This window comes from Gopherus evgoodei, chromosome 4 (genome assembly GCF_007399415.2).
Source record: "Gopherus evgoodei ecotype Sinaloan lineage chromosome 4, rGopEvg1_v1.p, whole genome shotgun sequence".
Lineage (NCBI taxonomy): Eukaryota > Metazoa > Chordata > Testudines > Testudinidae > Gopherus > Gopherus evgoodei.
The window spans coordinates 69897676-69909890 of NC_044325.1; positions in this window are offsets into that span (position 1 = coordinate 69897676).

A 12215-nucleotide genomic window follows, 5' to 3' on the forward strand; every position below is an offset into this window, starting at 1 on the left:
GGGATGGACCAGGCAATAGTGAAATGATTTGTGTTTAGTAGTACAGTAAGAAGCAGTCACAAGATTCCACATGCCTAATCACTGTTGAGAGGTTTGTAGGCATCACAGCAAAGGTGAGTATAAAAGGAGGAATTTGAAGGAGAACAGTGTAGCTTTGTGCTTTTACAGGAATCATAGGGATTAGAATGGGGGGAAGGCGCAAAATTTTTTTGAGTGAACACTGGACTAGTGAGCTATGAGCTGGCACAGCAAAGATAGAAATCAGCTTGATAACACTGTGCTGTTGGGTCTCAGATATTCAGATATATGATGTAAAATAAGATAGAATGTATGTGCTTTATTTAAAAGATTCTGCTTATTTTTCCATTGCTGGAGTCTCAAAATAATCAGCATGTTTCTTGGCAGTTTATGACCTGTGTAGTTATTTGCCCTCAGTCCAACCAGTCATTTGCTGCAAGACATATTGGCTTTTACTGCTGTTAATAATACAGATACATAAAAATGCCATATCATGTATTTTAAAGCAGAACTGCACATTACCATGATGCACTTCTCTAGTTACAATACTGGTCCTTTAATCTATCTATATCTGATGCACTCATCACCATAACATCTGAGTGTCAGTATCTAGCAGAGTCTAGGGCAGCAACTATTAGGAAAGCATGATGTATTCTTAGAGCCCAGAGCAGTGGATATTATAAAAAGCTTCGCCTCGCCACCAAAAATAAAAAGAAATGCTGTGTGGTTGAGTAATACATGAGGAGTCAAGGGGATGTTATATTGCCCAGGAATGCATGGAGTAGGGCTGATGAAAAATTTTCTGTTGAAACAATTTTTGGATGGAAAATTGTTTCATCTAAAATTGAAATGAAATGCTAAATCAGTTCAGATAAAGAAATTTTTCACAAAAAGATTTCCTGTGGAAACTGACATTTTTCACCAAAAATTTGAATGCCCAAACCCTCAGGTATTTCCATTTTGAAATGCTGCCACAGTGCCTCATGAGAATTGTAATGTTGGCTAGATGTGGACTCTTGCTTAATTACACAGTTAGCTCCAGAGTTGATGGTTCAGCTGGACAAACAAATAGCAAGTGGGGATCTGATGCAAGTTTGAGGATAACCCAGTGGGGCATGCTTATTTTAATTCTTTGCAAGATATAGTCTCATGTTGGGACAAATACCCCCCTCACCATATAGAAATGCTTTTGTAAAGCCTTGGCCACTTCGGGATTTTAGCCACCGCTGTAGCTGCAATAGGTCAAACTCCTAGTGTATACAATATATACCAGTGCAACATGATTTGCATTGATGCAGCTTTATCCCAGTTTTAAGGGGATATATTTACACTGATGGCCAAAATGCCAGCATAGACCAGGCTAAATGTTTTGTGTATCTCATTGGGGAGTAGTTTAAACCTCTCCCCCTTTGTGCAGCTTGCTTACCTACAGATGTCTTAATCTCCTGGTTGGGACTTTCCCAAGAGCAGATTATGAAGTCTGGGAAGATTTAACTGCTTCCCATTTTAACGCAGTAGGAGAGAGAGCTGGAGTGTGGGTACATGGCTTCCTGGCCATATCCTTCTGCCTTCCAAAGTCTGCGCCTTTGCAATAAAGGAAGAAAATGGGGTTGGGGGTGAAGTGGCAGAAGTATTCCAAACTCAGCTCAAATGAAATGCCACTCATACCAGATGATCAGAATATGATCACTTATGTTCCCTGGGATCCTTGAGCTTGACTGCTCCTCACTAGGGTCCAGAAACACCCATGTCTTTGTTCTCGACTTCTCCTTGATAAGGCTCATATCCCTACTGGATTTCTTGAACTTGATTCTCCATCTAGGAGATCTTAGATGCTCTGGCGAGTATCTTGGGTTTGGCTTTTTGGTAGGGGGTGGGAAAGCATGGCAGTAGCTCTCAAGTGGCAGCAGAATGAACTTTCATACAGTACATTGTGGAGCTCTTCATAATATGGTTCTATTCCTTTCCCACATGCTTTGAGACATGAAATAGCCAGTTTTAAGCACTGTTACCACTGAGTATTTGCGTAGGATAGTTAATACCTCCCAGAACTGTTGTTTCGGGCTCTTAAACACAAGCAGATGTTGCTGCATCAGTAATGCTCTGGTCACATTTTCAAGTCTATCTCAGCAACCATAGCAAGTAGACATTTCCCCTTTTCAAAACTTAGATTCTGGAGAATAAAGCAGCAGCATGGCAGAGGTGCCAGTATTGTATGCTGTGATGTACCAGTTGAATTTGAGCTCTGCTTTGCACAGATTGAAAGGGGTTCCTCTTTAAAATGGATCCATCTGGGGGAAAGGCTAGGATGCTGAGTAGAAAAAGGATTATGAGCACCTGCAGCTCCCATTGAAGTCAACAGATGTCTCTGCATCTCAGGATTGGGCACTTTATTTAGAAGTTGAAAATACACTAAAGGTCTAAATACACTAAAATGTTTTAAATCTTGGGGTTGGATGATGAATTTTCTAATGCAAGACTGATTTTGGCTGAGCATCTGGAACTCCAAAGCAGATTCACCAATGGGTCAGTTTTAGTTTTGAGTGAGAGCAGGCCATTGTTTAATTCAGAGAGGAACTGTCCCAATGTAAATCATTTAAGTGGGGAGCATCTAGGTAGAAAAGATGTTCCTCTGGTTCTGCTACCTATTGGCTATACACACAGTAAGGAAATGAGTGAACCCTTTTAGGCCCTGTTCCTGCAAAACTCTTGAGCATATACATCCATTCCCATTCAGTAAACCCTTTCCAATGAAGTCAATGGAACTGAAGTGCTTTGCTGATGTGGGGCCTTAGAGCTCTTCTGTGCTAAAGTGAAGGGTTGTGTTCCTATCTGTTCTAACCAGGCTGTTCTTCTTAGGATACGTGTTAACTCCAATTAGATACCTGTGGCTGGGCCTGAGCTGACTCAGGCTCACAGGGCTTAGGCTGTGGAGCTGTTTAATTGCGATATAGATGCTCCAGCTGCAGCCTGAGATGAGCTTTCAGACCCTCTCACCTCATAGAGTTCTAGGATCCGCACCCCAGCCTGAGCCTGGATGTCTACTTTGCAGTTAAACAGCCCCTTAGCCTGAGTCAGCTGGCCTGGGCCAGATGTGGGTTTTGAATTGCAGGGTAGACATAACCTTAGAGGAATGGCAGTGTATGACTGTCACTCATGTATCTGACGAAGTGGATATTCACCCACAAAAGCTCATGCTCCAAAACATCTGTTAGTCTATAAGGTGCCACAGGACTCTTTGCTGCTTTTACAGATCCAGACTAACACGGCTACCCCTCTGATACTTGACAGGTGACTCCTTCCTCCAGTTCCTCAACAAGGCTTTAAGAAAATGCCAGCTTGTGTGTGCTTGTATCTGCTGACTGCTGCTGTGATGCTAGCTCTTAGTACTTTGGGAAGTGGTGGTTTCTCTTGCAACAAGTGGAGGCACTGTTTCCATATGGGCTGGTTGTGAGCTGTGAAGAGGCGTGAGTGGGTGAGGGGACAGAAGTGTCAATAACCCTGATGTCTTTTGTCAGATTTATTTCCCCCACCCTCTTGCAGAATCCACACTCAGGATAGAGTTCTGTCTTGGCTACAGTTGCCAAGCCCAGCAACAGTCAATACCCTCTCTTGTTCTGATGCTAATCAATCTCTTGTGCCACCTTCAGCTACTTGCTGCTGGTCCAGCACAGTATTTGCTGATGTGTATAATGTGTTCACTGTAGATGTGGGGATGTTTCTAGTGCATCCGAGATGTTTTGCCTGAGCTGTGTATGGAGTGGTTTATATCTATGGAGTAGGTCAGGGAAATCACTGTCCTTTTAACTATTCTGTATATCTGAAAGGTCATTATCTTCTCAGCCAGGGATATATTTTCTGCTCTTTTTATGCAGTATATTTCTCCTCTGTTTGCCTTATCTACGAGCTGTGAAGCTGATCTTGCTCTCATTAAATTCAAAGGCAAAAATCCCATTGACCTGGTTCTGCTGTATTACAGTGCTGTAAGTATGGATTAATGCCATTAAACTGGAGTAACTGGAACAGAATCAGGCAAACAGATTTCATGGTTGTACGATGATGCCCTTATGCTCAGTCTTTTGAGGTGCAGAACTCTTTCTGCTCCTGTTGAAGTCAGTTAGGAGTAAAGGGTGCTGGACACCTCATAAGCACCATGCACCCTGCAGGATTGGGCCTTTATTATGACCTGCTAATTACCTCAGTTTGCAGTGTGGCTTATCTCTCCTGTCTAGGGTCTTCACAAACTTGTCATTATAGGGAGCATTAGAAGGTGTTCTTTGCCCAAAGTACACAGTATATTTGTCAGCAGCAAAGTGGTCAAAACTGCAAATGCTAATTTCCTCCTGAAAGTTTAAATAAAACAATTGAGGCCACTCTTTCCTTATTTGTGTGTGTGATGACTTATTGTTAAATGAAGTGATTTGTTGGAGCATTCCATTACTTTTCAGCAGCAAGCCTATGGGGAAAATAAGACTGAATTCATTTTTTTAAAAAGCATTATTTGTGACACAGCTGTTGCCTCTGACCCATTGGGGCTTAAAAAAAGTAGTTAAATTATATCAGTCTGGTTTGTTCCACTGTAGCCAACACATCAACTGATTACCCTTGTGTATAATCTACTGTATCTCTTTCCTCAGTTCTGTGTCAATGTATTGTGTGTATCTTGTATTTCATTTACTTTTTGTATTAAGTTCTTTTGTTGTAGAATAATATTTAAATGACTCAAAGAGCTAATTAATGTTGTCAGGTTTTTTGTTCGTTTCTCTGCCTTTTTTTTGGATGTACTGTAAATTGTAAACCAAGGATGCCAAGCAGGCTTGGTTCAATGGCTAAAATTATTATTGTATTACAGTGTAATGCTGTTCTAGGCCTTGTCTGAACACAGAGCACAGAGACTTGAATAAAACTGTTGTCATTGACTTTAGGTTTTGAGTTTTTGTTCCATTTTTCAAGTATTTTTGAGCAGGCTTTGATAATTCTGACCATGACTGCAGAAAACTGATAGTCTTTGCTAAAGCAGGGCATGCCTCTACAGTCTCGCCCTATGTAGCTCTGCCAGTGCACCTCAGTTCAAACCTGCAGCATCCCTGCTGTTCCAGTCTTGGACCTCCACATAGTTCTGCAAATCCACCTCCGTGCTGACATGTAGCACCACTGCTGTTCCATTCCTGGTACTCAGTACAGCTTTGCCTCTCAATTCTGACCTTCAAGACCATCTGCTAACCTAATCCTGGACCGCCTTTGAACAGACTGCTTAATTGTATATTGTTTTTTTATTAAGGCTGATGTTCATATAGGAATTAGCTAAGACTATTCTTCTCCTTATTCTGCATATGACGAAGCAAAAATGTGACTACAGCTGTCCAGAGTCGAAAGGCTAATACAGTAACCCACTTGGCTCATGAATCGTGACATTTTAATTTTAATGACAACTTTCTTTGGTCTTCCTGTCATTTCACTGAACCCGTCAGACTGCTGCGTGGCAGGGGCCTTTTCAGAATCTTTACTCTGCTCTTGTATGGCAGATGGAAATGTGTAGGGATCTGAGTTTCAATCCTGGCAGCATACTCTTCTCCTAATGGAAGGAGGCATCTCATACAGCTGTCAGGCAGCCCTCTGTAGTAAATTAATGGAGCTGCACTGATGGTCCTATGGGCAGGCAAGTTACCCAGCTCCCTTTGAGAGGGAGGATTTTATAACATTAGGGTATGCCAGAAAGGGGATAAAACGGTGGATCTCTCCATCAAAAGTAAAAAGAAATGCTGGGTGGTTGAGTGATGCATGAGGAGTCGAGGGGATGTTATATAGCCCAGGAATGCATGGAGTAGGGTTAGTTGAAAGTTTTCTGTTGAAACAGTTTTTTTGGATGGAAAATTGAATTTCATCTAAAATGGAAACAAAATTCTAAATCAGTTCAGATAAATGAACATTTTCACAGAAAGGTGTCTGATGGAAACTTTTGATGTTTTTCATCAAAAATGTGAATGCCTAAACCCAAAATATTTCCATTTTGAAATGCTGCTACGGGGTGCCTCATGGGAGTTGTAGCTCGGGTACCTTATGCTCCCATTCCCCGCGAAGTGCATCTTGGCAGCCTGCTCCATAATCTCCCATGATGCACAATGGTGATGCAACTGCCAGGAAGCACCACTTCCCCTCACCAAGAGGCCAGGCCATGGCGCAGCATAGCAGAAGCATTCGGATGAGGGAACACAGCCTATAGAGGAGAATGGGAGCATGAGGCGCAGCAGCAGCAAAAACTCAAAAGTCCTTGGTGTTGGCTTCCATTTTCTGACCAGACGTAGTAAACGAAGGGTCCTTGAAGGGATGATCTGTTACTGAGTATGCACCTCACATTAAGAGGCAGTGTGAGTGGGGGCACTAAGGCTGAGTTATACATAGAAAAAGGACCCTGGGGAGTTACTTTGTGACTGAGTAATATAACTATCTTTCTGCTTATAAAAGGAAGGTGGACACATTCTGGAGTACAGCTTCTTATGTGATCTCTGTGCTTTATACAAGATCAGGTGTAGAGGTGAACTCCCTTGGAGGCTTTGATTTACTAAAGCATCAGAGCAGCCAGCAGATGGCACATGCTAGAACAGCTCATTTTAATTATCTTTTCTTTTTTTATCAGAAGAATATATTTCTTTGAGGAAACTCCTAGCAGCTTTCTAAACAGATTAAGGAGAAAGAGCCCAGACTTCTCCATCTGATCCAGCTTCAGCTAATAAAATAACATTAATCTCCTTTTTTAATTAAATGTTTACTTGCTTAGCTCTTCTTAAACATGAGGGAAGTAGAGAAAAGCAATCTCAGTAAAGCACCCCCTGTGCTTAGCAGACACCTAATTGATTGCATAATGATAGGTTTGCTTGGAAGTTCTCACTGCTGGCTAGTAAGTTGACATCATTGTTTTAGGGAGTTTGCAGACTTTAGTGAAAGCGCTGGAGTGAATGTGCAGCTAAACAAATATTACTGTAGTTCAAGCAGGGCTCACTGAGGCAGCTGAAAGTGTGATTGTGATGATTGGCTTAGCTATGGCAGTAGGGAAAATGGGAGACAGAGGTAAGATTGTAGCTAGTGATGGATAAAACTGCAAATGGTTCAGTTAAGCATTCCGAAGTTTGGAAATTTATCTGAACCCCATCTTGATGTCCTGAGAAACTGACCTGGGCTGGAAATTGAGAATGAGCCCTCTTGTGTGTGATATGCTAAAACTTCAGATTTCCATTTGAGAGGGAAATACTGGGTAGAATAGCCTTTGACACGTTTTTGGTCCTGGCTGGGTCCCAGAACTGGTGGTGTCTGAAAATTAGAGCTAATCCTGAGCTGGTAAATTAGAATCCCAATCTGAATTGCCTCTAATTTCTCAGGGTTGTTTGCATCGCAGGTTTTGGTTTGGGGACAAAAAGTTACCTTAATTTTTCCAAACCTGTAAGAAGTTTGGGTTTGTGTTTTGGGCAGGATTGGATTGTTGTTTTATTACAATCAGTTTGTTCCCTCTCTGATGTGGACTCCCTTCATCTGCCAGAGCAGAAAAGTATTGCAGTCTCAAAGGAAACTACAGTTCAGTTGGCTGGTGGGGTGAAGCTGTGACCAGCTTACAAAGAGAAGAATGGGTCGTTGGTTATATTTTTGACTCACAGATTCTACATATTCCATGGAGACTCTATGAGATTCTGGCATACAGGCTACCTCTTAAAGCTGCTTAATCTGGAGCCTTACTATATCACACATGATTAGTGCAGTTAAGTCCTCCTTAATTAACAAAGAACAAATCCTTCAACAAAATATCCAAGTGCAGTGAAAGGTGGTGGGATCAAAGATGGCACTCTAACATAAATACAAGAGAGAAAAAGACTATACTACCACTATTAAGTATACCCAGAGCCCCATGTATTTGCTGTGGAATTCACCCCTTGCCACAAAAATTATGCTCCAGAATCTCAGCCCTCATTTTAAAACCAAGTTTCTATCTCTCATGGTTGCCAAAATAACCTTGAATATGCAAGCAAAGTGTAAAGTGATAGTATTGCATCTGAGACTGCAGCTGACCTGTGCTCAGAGCACTAGCTGCTGTGAATATCACATTCATCTCCATGTGAACAGCTGTAGATCTTGTGAGACAGTGGTTATGAGTCCATGAGTGTGCTAAATTCTGTGGCATTTTTCCAGAATGCCACAGAATTTAGCCTTTCTATCATAATAGAATTCACCATTTTGATGCAGAATTTTTTTTTCTGGCTCATTGACCTGCTGGAACCTGACTGTAGCTGCCTCAGTCATGCTCAGTCTCTAGCTTTTCTCACGGTGTGCAGTTATTTGGATAGGATTAGGGAGCATGCTTCCAGCAGTGTTCAGCAGAGCTGGGCAGCAGGGATCAGGGTCAGGGAACCAGAGCAGCAGTCCAGCTTGCAGCCAAGAGGTGAGGGTTGGGGGAGTCAGAAGTATAAACTAGGCAGCTTAGAGACAACACAGTGGCTGAGGCATATTGATCTGAGGAGTTGAGCCATTAATGCCAGTTACAGGCTCTCTCTTTGCCTGGCACAAATAAGAGGAAGGAAATTCTGAGCTAGACTGCCTGGGCAGCACTATGGATGCAGAGACTAGGGGAGTGGAGCTGAGCTGTCTGAAAACCATAACAAAAAACCCATCTTCAAAAAATAATCACACATTAATTTTGTATCTGTGAGTGTTTCCAAGTATGAGCTCCAGCAAGTCCATGGTTTGGGTGGGGCTTGGGAGGTGGGAACAAAGAGAATCTCATAGTAACAGAATAAATTCATGTTGTTTGGAATTTATGAATTGCTGATGCAGATTTGGGGTATTGTTGCTTTGGAATATGATCCCATTCTGCAATGGTCTGAATATAACAGAGCTGATTGTCAATGTGCTACAGTATAATGAAGATAGCTGGAGAGAAATAAAGTTATGTACCATGTGACAGGCAAGACTTAAATTATGCAACAGGGCCTCCTGATTTAGGCAGCAGAGCAGTACTGAATTATACATCAAACTAGAAATTATACAGAAATATATTGGAGCAGTGTCCTATGATCAAGGGTTTTAGGAGTGGTGATGGGGTATGCAGCCTAACCAGGCTCTGAAGAGTTGTGGGTCTGAGAGGCCAATTATGGTATCTGGCTGCATCTGGAGAGAGAGCTAGATTTAACTGAACATGAAGCCCACCTAGGCAGGAGCAGACTCGTTAGTATAAAGCCAGGAAGTTGAGAGCAGAAGGAGGCTGCAGAGAGTTTGGAGTCTCTGGCTATTGGGAGGAGAGGAGACAACTGAAGAAGGAGAATAAGCCCTGGGATCCTAGCCCTGGAAGAAGGGTCCACCCCAGAGGAACTGTGGGGAAAGAGAGTCTGAGAGGGCTGAATAGGAAGAAGCCCAGGGAACCAGCTGCAAGGAGTAGGACTGACCAGACCTTGGCTGCTCTTTATAGGGTCCTTGGGCTGGTACCCTCTGTAGAAGGTGAGCCTGGGTTCCCCTACTAGCCACAGAAGTGGGACAAGATTGTCGGAGATGCCAACTGGACAGCTTGTCTGAAGGGACTTTGTTACCCTGGAAGGGGAGGACTACATAGTGACCTGGCTGGATGGCTGAGTCCTGAAGAGGGAGCACACCAAGTTGTGAAGAGAGAGTTGTGAAGAGCGAAAAAGAGCAGTGACAGGATGAGTAACCGATGAAAGGGGGTGCCATACTGGGTGAGAGCTGATCCCCAGAGCAGCCACAAGGAGGCACCACCTGCGGTGAGTGTACCCTTCACAGAGGTCCTCCTGGCAATTACCACCTCCTGTAGGCATCTCCCTCTCCTCAAGAGCAGGGACGGCTCTAGGGATTTTGCTGCCCCAAGCACAGCAGGCAGGCTGCCTCCGGCGGTTTGCCTGTGGAGGGTCCGCTGGTCCCATGCCTGCGGAAGGTCCACCGAAGCCACGGGACCAGCGGACCCTCCACAGGCAAGCTGCCGGAGGCAGCCTGCCTGCTGCCCTCACGGTGCCAGCAGAGCACATCCCGTGGCTTGCCGCCCCAAACACGCGCTTGGGCATGCTGAGGTCTGGAGCCACCTCTGCTCAAGAGCTGCAGCCTCTTTTGTCACTGGCAGCCCTGTTCCCCCAGCCAGGCAGTCACAGCTTCTCCTCCTAACATCTTCAGGAGTGGTGCGATTAAGAAGCTGGGCGCTTCTCCTTAGCACAGCCTGCATGATCAAACTAATCAAAGACTTTATCTCTGAGGCCTGAGTGAGTGGATTGTTCCTTGCTGCTGTCTTCAGTCTGGAAGGATCGTCCTCTCTGCCTTCCACTTCATCCTTTTAAAGGCAGTAGAGTGGGAAGCAGAAACAGAGAATCTGCTGAAGTGCCCTTTGTGGGGAAGCCACAGAAGGAAGAGACAGATAAGGAGGAAGTAGGCAGGCAGGTAAAGTGGCAAGGGCAGAAGATGCAGCATTTCTGTGGACTCGCATCACAAACAGGATAAAAAGGTAAACTACATCGTTATTTGCGTAACCACTTAATCTCTCTCTCCACAGGGTCCAAGGTGTAAAATTAATCCAAAGACTTCCTGTGACTTCCCTTTCTTGGAGATATCAGAAAATGGAGATGGAATTGGGTTTGTCATTTGGAAAGTCTGAATGTGTGCAGACATGAGTCACTGGTGATGTGTACCATGAAGGGTTGGTCAAGATCTTTCAGATCAGCTTTAAAATGTTACTTTAAATGTCTCGGAAAGTATTATTCTAATGTATAGTTTTGAAAGTATGGCATATAACGGATCCACCTCTTCTATGCAGTCGCTGTACTATGGTACTTGTAAACCAGAAAAAAAGAATAACTTGGTTTCTTTCATACATATACTGAGCTAACTAGTAGTTTCTTTCCAGTTTTGATACTGCACAGTTTTAAAACAAAATAGGCACAAACTCTGAGTACTCACGGGAGCCACTCAGGTACTCTGATGCTAAATACCCTTATAAGAATGTAGACATATAGAACAAATCAAGGCCCTGATCCAGCAAAATCTTGTTTCGTTTGTCACACTGTATTTCCACTGATTTCAGTGGGATTACTCAGTGTGTGTGTGTGTGTGTGTGTGTGTGTAAAGTTGGGGACACATGCAAGGTCTGGTCTACATTTGAAGATTAGATTGACCCAGTTCTGTTGCTCAGGACTGTGAAAAATTTTGCTCCCCGAGTGCCGTAGTCCCTGGAGTAGACATGACTGAAGATTGAAGGAAGGAAGACTTCTTCCATTGACCTAGTTACTGCCTCTTGGAGAGATGGACTAACTACACGGGTGGAAAAACCCCTTCTGTAGCTGTAGGAAGCATCTACCCTATGGTACCACAGCAGCACAACTGCAGCGCTGTAGCTGTGCCACTGAAGCAGCTGAAGTGTAGACATGCCCTAAGTCTTTGCAGGATTGTCGCTCTCCCCCCACCCCCGCCGCCACTTGCCCTATCGCTGTTTTTCAAAGTGCAGCCAGTAAGGGAAAGTTCTCAGCTGGTGGGGAGGGGAGGAGGAATGTTTCTGAATATGTGCCTGGAGGGGGTAGGAATGAGAGTGGGAAGATTTCTGAACCAGGCTGGGTAAATAGGAAGGAAGGGGGATAGGCTGCAGAGCTGAGGAAAGGGGGATTCTGAGCTGGGGTAGGGTTGCCTGCCTGGGAGGTTGTGGGGAGGTTATGAGCTTTGTGGGGGTTGAGTTGGAAGGAACCAAGAGGTTCTGCATGGTTCTGAACAGGGAGGAGGAAGGTTTGGGTTGGCAAGTCTGAGTGTGGGTTAAACACTGGTGAGTGTGCAAGCAAGTGCAGGTGAGAATAGGATCAAATGGAATGACTGGGAGTTGAAGGGGTGAAATTCTAGTGAGAGAATGAGGATGTGTGGAGAGTAGGGATAGACTGGGAAGTGAGGGGGAGAGTAAAGGCCAGAGTGGAAGAGAAAAGGGGTAAATTCTTTCCTTCTGCCATTTGGTCAGCCTGCTGGGAGAGGGTTGGAGAGGGGGATGGGGAAGGCGGAGGGCAGTGTCAGAAAGAAGGAAAGGAGGCAGTGTGGTAAGCAGACCCATCAGTTATTTTGGGCACCTGCTACTGCTGCTGATAAACAAGATGAATATAATTGTTTAGGGGTCTGGTTATCCTACCATATTGGTTTTTTGTTTTTTGTTTTTTTTTCTCTAGGTGGCAAAAACTGATGAT